This window comes from Echinops telfairi, unplaced genomic scaffold (assembly GCF_000313985.2).
Source record: "Echinops telfairi isolate 266 unplaced genomic scaffold, ASM31398v2 ScPeMD7_23;HRSCAF=83, whole genome shotgun sequence".
Classification (NCBI taxonomy): Eukaryota; Metazoa; Chordata; class Mammalia; order Afrosoricida; family Tenrecidae; genus Echinops; species Echinops telfairi.
The window spans coordinates 24,289,767-24,297,691 of NW_022103920.1; the positions used below are offsets into that span (position 1 = coordinate 24,289,767).

Genomic DNA, 7,925 nt, shown 5'->3' on the forward strand with positions numbered 1-7,925 from the left:
TCAAGTTTTTATCTGAAAAGGGGTATTAAAGAAGATAGTTTCCCACACATACATTAACTTCCTTAAAACATACAAACAAATAACAAGAGAACCAAACTTGTTGCCATGAGTTGATCCCTCCTGATGGTGGCCCTACAGAACAGGTCGAACTACTTTCACGGGTTTCTGAGACTGTAACTCTTTACGGAAATAGTCTCCTCTTTCTTTCTTGGAGTGGCTGGTAGTTCCGAAGTGCTGATCTTGTGGATCACAGCCCAACGCATAACCACCAGGGCTCCTAGAATGTCTATTTTATTAATTCCTAAACGTGACATATTCAAGTCACAGCAGTTTCTTACTTTCTAAATCTTTCTTTCTAGCAGTAAAACACTATATTATTTATGGGCAAATTAAACTGAAATAACAGTCTAGGTATGTTATATGATTATGTTTCGTGAAGAATCATGGTATTTTCTATAATTGAATGCATACTTCTGATTAGATTAATTATGTTGGACAGAAAAGATGGAAAAATTAATGACCAGGATAAAGGGCTGTCAGAGGAGTATAACTGACTACAGAAATTATTAAAAACACAAGGAAGATAAAAGATAAGAATAATTCTTCAACATTGAAGGAATGTCTCCTATCTGGTCACACGCCTGGCAAATTCCCAGTTCCAGGAGAAAGTAGGAAAGTAAAAAAGTAGGAGTTCTCAGAGGTCGACAATCAGTAGTTCTCAAGCCAGGTGGATTTGGTAGTTCTCAGACCAATCTGCCTCAAGCACAATCTATCAAGGTATGGAGACAGTTTGGTGGTTAGATCTTTGGAGAGAAATCTACGGGCCTCTAGTGGGCAGGGGCCCGGGGTGCAGGTAAACATCCTGCAATACACAGTGTAGTCCCTTACAACAAAGAACGATGCAGTCAGGGGTGTCAGTGGTTCCAAGGTTGAGAAACCCAAGTCCAAATTAGTTGCTATCAGTCATGTAAATTAGCCCTTTCCTGCTGACTGGCAATAAGCATACATAGGATTGCCCCTGTAACAACTAAGCATGTATTCAGTTGGAAACAGGCACTACAAAACCCCAAATAGTTAATAATGGTGAAGCCACACATCCACCACCCTCAAGTCAATTCTGATGCATAGTGGCCCTCTGTCGGGTTTCTGAAGCTGCAAACCTTTCCAAGACCAGGTAGCCTCATCTTTCTCCCAAGGAGTTTCCGGTGGGTTCGAACTGCTCGCCTTCTCATGAACAGTCGAAACACGTTACCTGACAGTGCCACCAGGGCTCCTTAATTATGGCTAAGAATTTAGTTCGCAACGACTGCTGGTCCTAGCCAATGATACAAATCATCTGTTTGGAAATGAATTCAAGCCTCAAAAGTCAAACTCATTGTCCTCAAGCTGATTCTGACACAGCGACTGTGGGTTTCCGACCCTCTACATCTTTATGCGGAGAGAAAACCTCTTTCCCGCAGAGCCTGTCTGGTGATTGCAAGCTGCTGACCTTGCAGTTTTAGGAGCCCAACTCGTAACTCACCACAGCACCAGGGCTCCTCGGAAAATGATTTATATCACATTATTTTCGCCTAAAATTTGAAATGCAGCCAGAATGTTGCTGAGGAGCGAGGATGACAAGACTTCATCTGGAATATGTAGAACATGTCATCAGGAGGACCAGGGCCTGGCAAAGAACATCCTGCGTGGTCCTGCAGAGGGCCAGTGCAGAAGAGGACGGATTGTACGTGATGGATTAGCACAGGTGCTGACACCGCGCTCAAGCAGAAGTGCGAGGATGGCTTAGGACTCGGCGACGGTGCCTTCTGCTGTGCGCAGGTGGAGTCACTGGGAGTTGGGGCCCACTTAATAAGGATGCCTAACCACATGATAATGACCGAGGAGGTGGAAGGGTTAGCCTGCTGTTCATGAAAACGCTAGAAAGAGAACATCATTTAAGGTCTCTTTTGTTCAAAACCCGAAAGGTAACGGCTCCCTCCCTTGCAGTAAAAATTCCTTTAAAGCTCACGCAGTAGGAATGGTTCCATTCAGGAAGGGGGCTAGCAAGGCCATAAGATAGACAGCGTGGCAGGAAGCACCCCCTAGTCAGAGGCCTCAGATGGTGGTCTGGGAAGGCCAGGTGTGGAAGCATCCCCCAATTTAGGTGCACCAGGCCATGACGCTTCAGAGGATGGTGGTCTAATGGCTCCTGGAGAAGCGTAGATGTAGATCATTTCTGAACGATCACTGCCCAAGCCTCCCTTCTTGAGTATCACTTGTATCCTGTGACACTGTAAAAACCGGCTCATCTCTTCCTCTGATAGTTGTAAAAACCTGCTCTGCGACATAGTTTAAGGTATATAACTTGCTTGATTGTTGCTGGATTTTTTAAGCAGTTTGGAGGTGGCAACCACCTCTATTTCCTTGTGGCTCACGTTTCAGAATAAACTTAAAATTTCTCAAATCAACCTGGTCTCTGTTTTTGGCTGATAAAATGACAGCTGTTCCCAGTGTCAATAGTAATTGGTTTTTTAATTGACTGGTATGCCTTATACAGTATGAGGGGAATTTTAAAAGTTTGTGGTAAAATTCCACGATCTTTTCGTTGTATTTTCCATGAACGTTTTGAAGTCCCCTTATATTTGCTTCAGTTTCCACTGGTGGTGTGTTGATATGAGTAGTTGATGACCAGAGGTGAAACAGTGGGAGGAGAAATGAAAGAGGTTTGATTAATCACAAAAGACAGTCTCATGATTTGGTTATTTGAAGGTGGATGGCCTCATTTGCTTATTTAGAATTTAATAACAAAGTCACTTAGACTGAAATCTAATTTGAAATGTCAGAGTGGAGCCATAGTGAATTATTTAATGTGGCTCTCCTACCCAAAGTCTCTATAACTTACACAAAAATCCCCTTTTCTGCATGGGCCTGCATAGGCAGGTGGGGTTGGAGTAAGAACCTGACAGGATTCACCTGTGAGTAATTGCTACCAGGATACATTGTGAGTGTCATCCCGGTGCATATAAAATGATCCCTCTTCGAGCTAGGAGGGGCTGTGGGTGGTTCACTGCCAGCAAGACTCAGAAGTGGAGCACATCTTCTGGACCCCGAGATCCCAGTCAAATGAGCCTCCTTGATCCTGAAGACAGCTGTGACGTCCAGAGCCGCTGCAGGAGCAGGAGCAGCGTGATGGAGTTCCCAAACCGTGGAGAACACAATGCTGAGTGCTTTGGGACAGGAGACTGGCTGATGGAGTGCTGTGCTTCTGGGCACTTAACTTGGGGAGCTGGCCTTGGTGACCCTGGGAAATGGAGCTGAGTGCCAGCAGGTGGGGGCTTGCCTTGCAGTAGCATGCCCTTGGGGCATCAGTTATCTCTGAAAGAATATGGTGACATGTCCTGATAAAACAACTGTATCCTGAGCATTTCTCACGTTCACCACAATCTGTTAGCTTCCTTCAATCGTGAGACTGGTCTGTGTGTTCTGTGCCGCCATCACAATGACTATCAGATCCCAGATGGAAAGGTAAGGAGTCCTGTTTGGCTAAGGGGGGCATTACTTTCTCTGGTGCTGTCTCAATCAACAAAAGAAAACCAATTTGTTTCCTTTTAGGTTCATGGGGGCAGGCTTTGGAGCTGCACAGAGAACAGTCGATCACTCTCTGCAATAGTTTAGCTCTGGACTTCGGTCCTGAGAACATCATGAGGGCCTGGTGATTATTGATAGAAAAGAGAAAGAACCATTTTGAAAGACCTAAAGTCTCAAAGTACATAGTGCTTTAGGATTTAACGTAAACTGGAATTCCCAAATAACTCAAAATTCATAGGAGATTAGAAATTGTAGCCTCGTATTTGGTTAGGGCATAGCCTTCATCGCAGGATCAGCTTTCAGTGAAACCTAAAGACTTGAATGAGACTCGACATTCAAGACAATAAGGGGCAGCAGGTGTCGGATTAGAATTCTCACTGGCCCTTTGGTGAGAAAATCCCACCTCTGCTATGGACCTCTCCCCAGTTCACGGGGCCACGCCTGCCTCATTACGGGTCTAACGCAGCGCACGTTATTCATGCCGCATTTATCTGTTCCCTCATTTAACGTTTCTAAAAAGAAGGCTCAACAATACTCAACAGACGTTTTTCGTGTTATAAAATATAGGGCACTTTGGGGACCAAGCATAAACTTTAAGACCTTCTGGAAAATATTCGTATGATAGTTCAACTGCTTTACTGCAATCATTAGTAGAATATGCTCCCCAGAAGTGTTCCAGTCACCCTCTTCATGTTAGGGCCCCCAATTCCTAAATTATCTATTTTTAAGGCAGTGACTTGCTAATTAGGAGCCCCGCTGGTGTAGTGGTAATGTGTTGGACTGCAAGCTGAATGATCGGCAGTTCGAACCCATTAGCAGCTCCTCGGGGGAAGAACTGGGCTTCTGCTCCTGTAACTAGTTACAGTTGTGGAAACCCACAGCGGTTCACAACGAGTCAGCATTGACCGGATGGCAGGGATTTTGGTTTTAACTTGTTTCGGATCCATATAATGTTTTAAAAGAAAGGCAAGCTTCAGAAAACAATGCCTATGTCCCTGCTTCTTTTTAATGCTTCTTTATTACTTTATTGAGGTATAATTTATATGCAGCATCTATTAATTAGGTACTATGTACATGTAGTGATTTGTACAAATCTTCAGTACATAGTTCACTGAATTCTACATCTCCAAGCTCCACGACTGGGATATTTCACACAGATCAAAATACAGAACATGTGCCTATAAAATGTGTCCTCCTGCTTAGGGGTCCCCACACTTTAGAAGTAAGCACCGTTCCATTTCAATCACCATCGGTTCATTTTGTGGATTCTAAAGTTCGTATGAATGAAATACAGCACACCGTCTGGCTTGCTCCTTTGTTCACCGGAACGTGTGGGCATTTTATCCCCGTTCCCTTGGACCCGTTGTTGCTGCTGCCGCCAGGTGCCTTACGCTCAGGACAGACGCAGAACACCCCTTGGTACAACCCTGCCTGGCCCTGTGCCATCCTCCCAGCGGTCCTAGGTTTGCAGCCATGTCCCAATCCAGCTCCTTGAAGGTTTTCTTCTTTTGCACTTTCTTATCTGTCACGCATCATGTCCTTTTCCAGTGACTGGTCTCTCCTGATGCCGTCGTACCCAACTATTATGAGCTGAAGTCTCACCATCCTGGCAGAGAAGGAGCATCCTGGCTGGACTTCTTCCAAAAGAGATTTGTTCTGGCAGTCCACGGTACGTTCCACATTTTTATCCAGCTCCTTAATGCAAAGGCTTCAGTTTTTGTCTTCTGGCGGTGATTGAAAATATGGCTTGGATCAGGCACACCATAGTCTTCAGAATGACGCCCTTGCCTCTCAATGCTGCAAAGAGGTCCCTGGGCAGCATATTGGCCCATGTGCGCTAATTGTTCATTTATCCTTAAATATTTGAGTAGTATTACTTAGAATTTATTTATCTCCGTTCCTAATGAGTTGTTTCCATGTTTCAGTTATGTGATGGTTTCTTACATATGTTTTTTGAACGGCATATGATTCATTTGTTCTTGTGATGCCCTATAAAGTGGATTCCAATATAGACAGAGTAGAATTGCTCTACAAATTTCCTGGACCGTTTTCTCTATGGGAGCTGTTCACTTGCTCTATTTCTCCCACCAACAAAGCTGAGCCATTGGTGGGTTGTAACCACCAACCTTGAAGTTAGCCAAGCATTTAACCATAGCATCACAGGAGTTCCCTCTGACCCACTTATTTTGAGAGTGCTTGTGGTGCTGTGCTTAGCTGATAACCCAAAGATTGGTGGTTCCTACTCACCAAGTTCTCTCTGGGAGAAAGGACTTGGTTCGTTCTCTGTTTCTGTGAAGATTTTTGGGATTTCCGTGGGATTTGGGGGTCTTAGGATATTTGCATGCGTAGCTTCAGTAGATGGTGACATTGTTTTTCCTAAGTGGTGAAATATTTGACATTTTCATAGCAGTGTTTGAAAGATTCAGCTACTCTCCTTCCTCACCTATACTTGGTATTGCCATTCCTCTCAATGGTTCACATTGTGGTAGAGGGCACTCATGTCTCATTGTGGCTTTCATCTGAAACATAAAGGAAGGAATGAGACAGAAAGAAGTGGATAAACTCTAGCTTCTGCCTGTGCAGGATCCTTCCACTCCTGCCCTCTCAAAATACTCAGTATGTATAGACTTGGGATAAACCGTGGAAATTTCTCTCCAAATGGGACCTGGAAGGGAATAATGGATATTCCTGGCACACATGTCAGTACAAGAGAGTCACACAAGGGCTTTATATTTCTTTCTTTTTCTTTTAAATCATTTAATTGGGGGCGTGTACAACTCTTATTACAATCCATACATCACTTGAAGCAGGCATGTTTTACATACGTTGCCTTAATTCTTTTCTAGACATTTACTTTTTTTTTAACCATTTTATTGGGGGCTCATACAACTCTTATCACAATCCATACATACATCAATTGTGTCAAGTACATTAGTACATTCATTTCCCTCATCATTCTCAAAACATTTGCTCTCCACTTAAAGGGGTCTTATATTTCTATGGACGCTTTGAAATGTACAAACATACCGATTTTAAATGATTAGTACCTATGAATGGGTTTCACATATAGAATAATCACGAATGGGTCATTTGCTATTAAAGTTTAGCATGGTTAAATGTTAGGGTTGGGTCAAAATGTATACCTGTGTCAATAATTGTGGGTCGCACAACTGTTTCATGAGATAGCAGGAAAAAAACAGCAATAGTACAATCTTCTCTGGTGGCACCTTGAAACATTATTATATACTTAATCTATATAGAAGCCAAGTTTACTGACCAACTTAATAATGTAGCCATCTGCAGCGAGATGATTAAAGATTAAAATGTAAATTAGAATTAAGTCTATGGATCTATCAAAGTAAAAAATGGCTCATATTAATTATCCATCATTTCCTCAATGATGATGATTTCTTGGGTTAGTTTCTGCCTACAATATTACATGTGATTATGTATCATCTGACTCATTGAAATGCTACAGGACAGAACAGATGTGCCTCGTGGGGTTTGCAGGGCTGTAATCATGACAGGAGCAGACTCCCAGATCACTGTGCCCACAGAGCAGCTGGTGGGTTCAAACCATGGAACTCTGGTCAGCAGCTGAGAGCTGAGCCATCACACTTCAAACTACTGACCAGTTTAGCAAAACCAAACCACAACAAACCTCTACAGTCACCCATTACTGGACGTGAGAATCGTTCCTTTGGGAATCATAATGCACACACATACTCACACGGGAAAGCACATCGCCTTCTCATATTTCTATGCCTTTTAGCAAAGCCATCTTTATCATGTGGCTCTCATTTAATTTCTAGTAGAGAAAAAGACATGAGACCGAACAGCCCCCAAAGCAAGGTGAGGGGGCCCTATTTTGAAGTCTTCTCCATAGTCTAGCCCAGTATTTCTTCAACTGTGTTCTACAGAATAGATACTGATCACCAATACTTGCAAAGGAGTGAATAACGCTGCACACTATTTCCCTTTGAAGGATCACGATTCAAATTAGTATATTGCATGTTCAGAGATGTCCTAAAATAAAGAAACCTACTTAACTTTGTTGTGCCTGTTGCTCCATTAACCTATTTTTAATACACATATTATCTTTTTAAGTAATGTTTATGTCCCATTTCAGACCAATTTTTAATCCCTTTGATCTAATAGCAGTTCATGGTGGAGTGGTGGTGACACATCAGGCTGCTAACTGCAAGGGCAGCAGTTCAAAGCCAGTCCTCAGGAAAAAGATGGGCTTTCTACTCCTCTAAAGAGTTCCAGTCTCAGAAACCCATTAGGGCGGTTCTGATGTGTCCTACAGGGTAGATATGAGTCAGACTGGCCTCACTGGCACTGAGTTTGTTTATCAC

General features: G+C 43.1%; 1 protein-coding gene across 1 annotated transcript in view; it reads right to left on the minus strand.

Annotated features, from left to right (window-relative positions):
• Window positions 1-7,925, minus strand: part of CPED1 (cadherin like and PC-esterase domain containing 1) — a 337,576-nt gene that overhangs the window by 143,233 nt on the left and 186,418 nt on the right. The window lies entirely within an intron of this gene.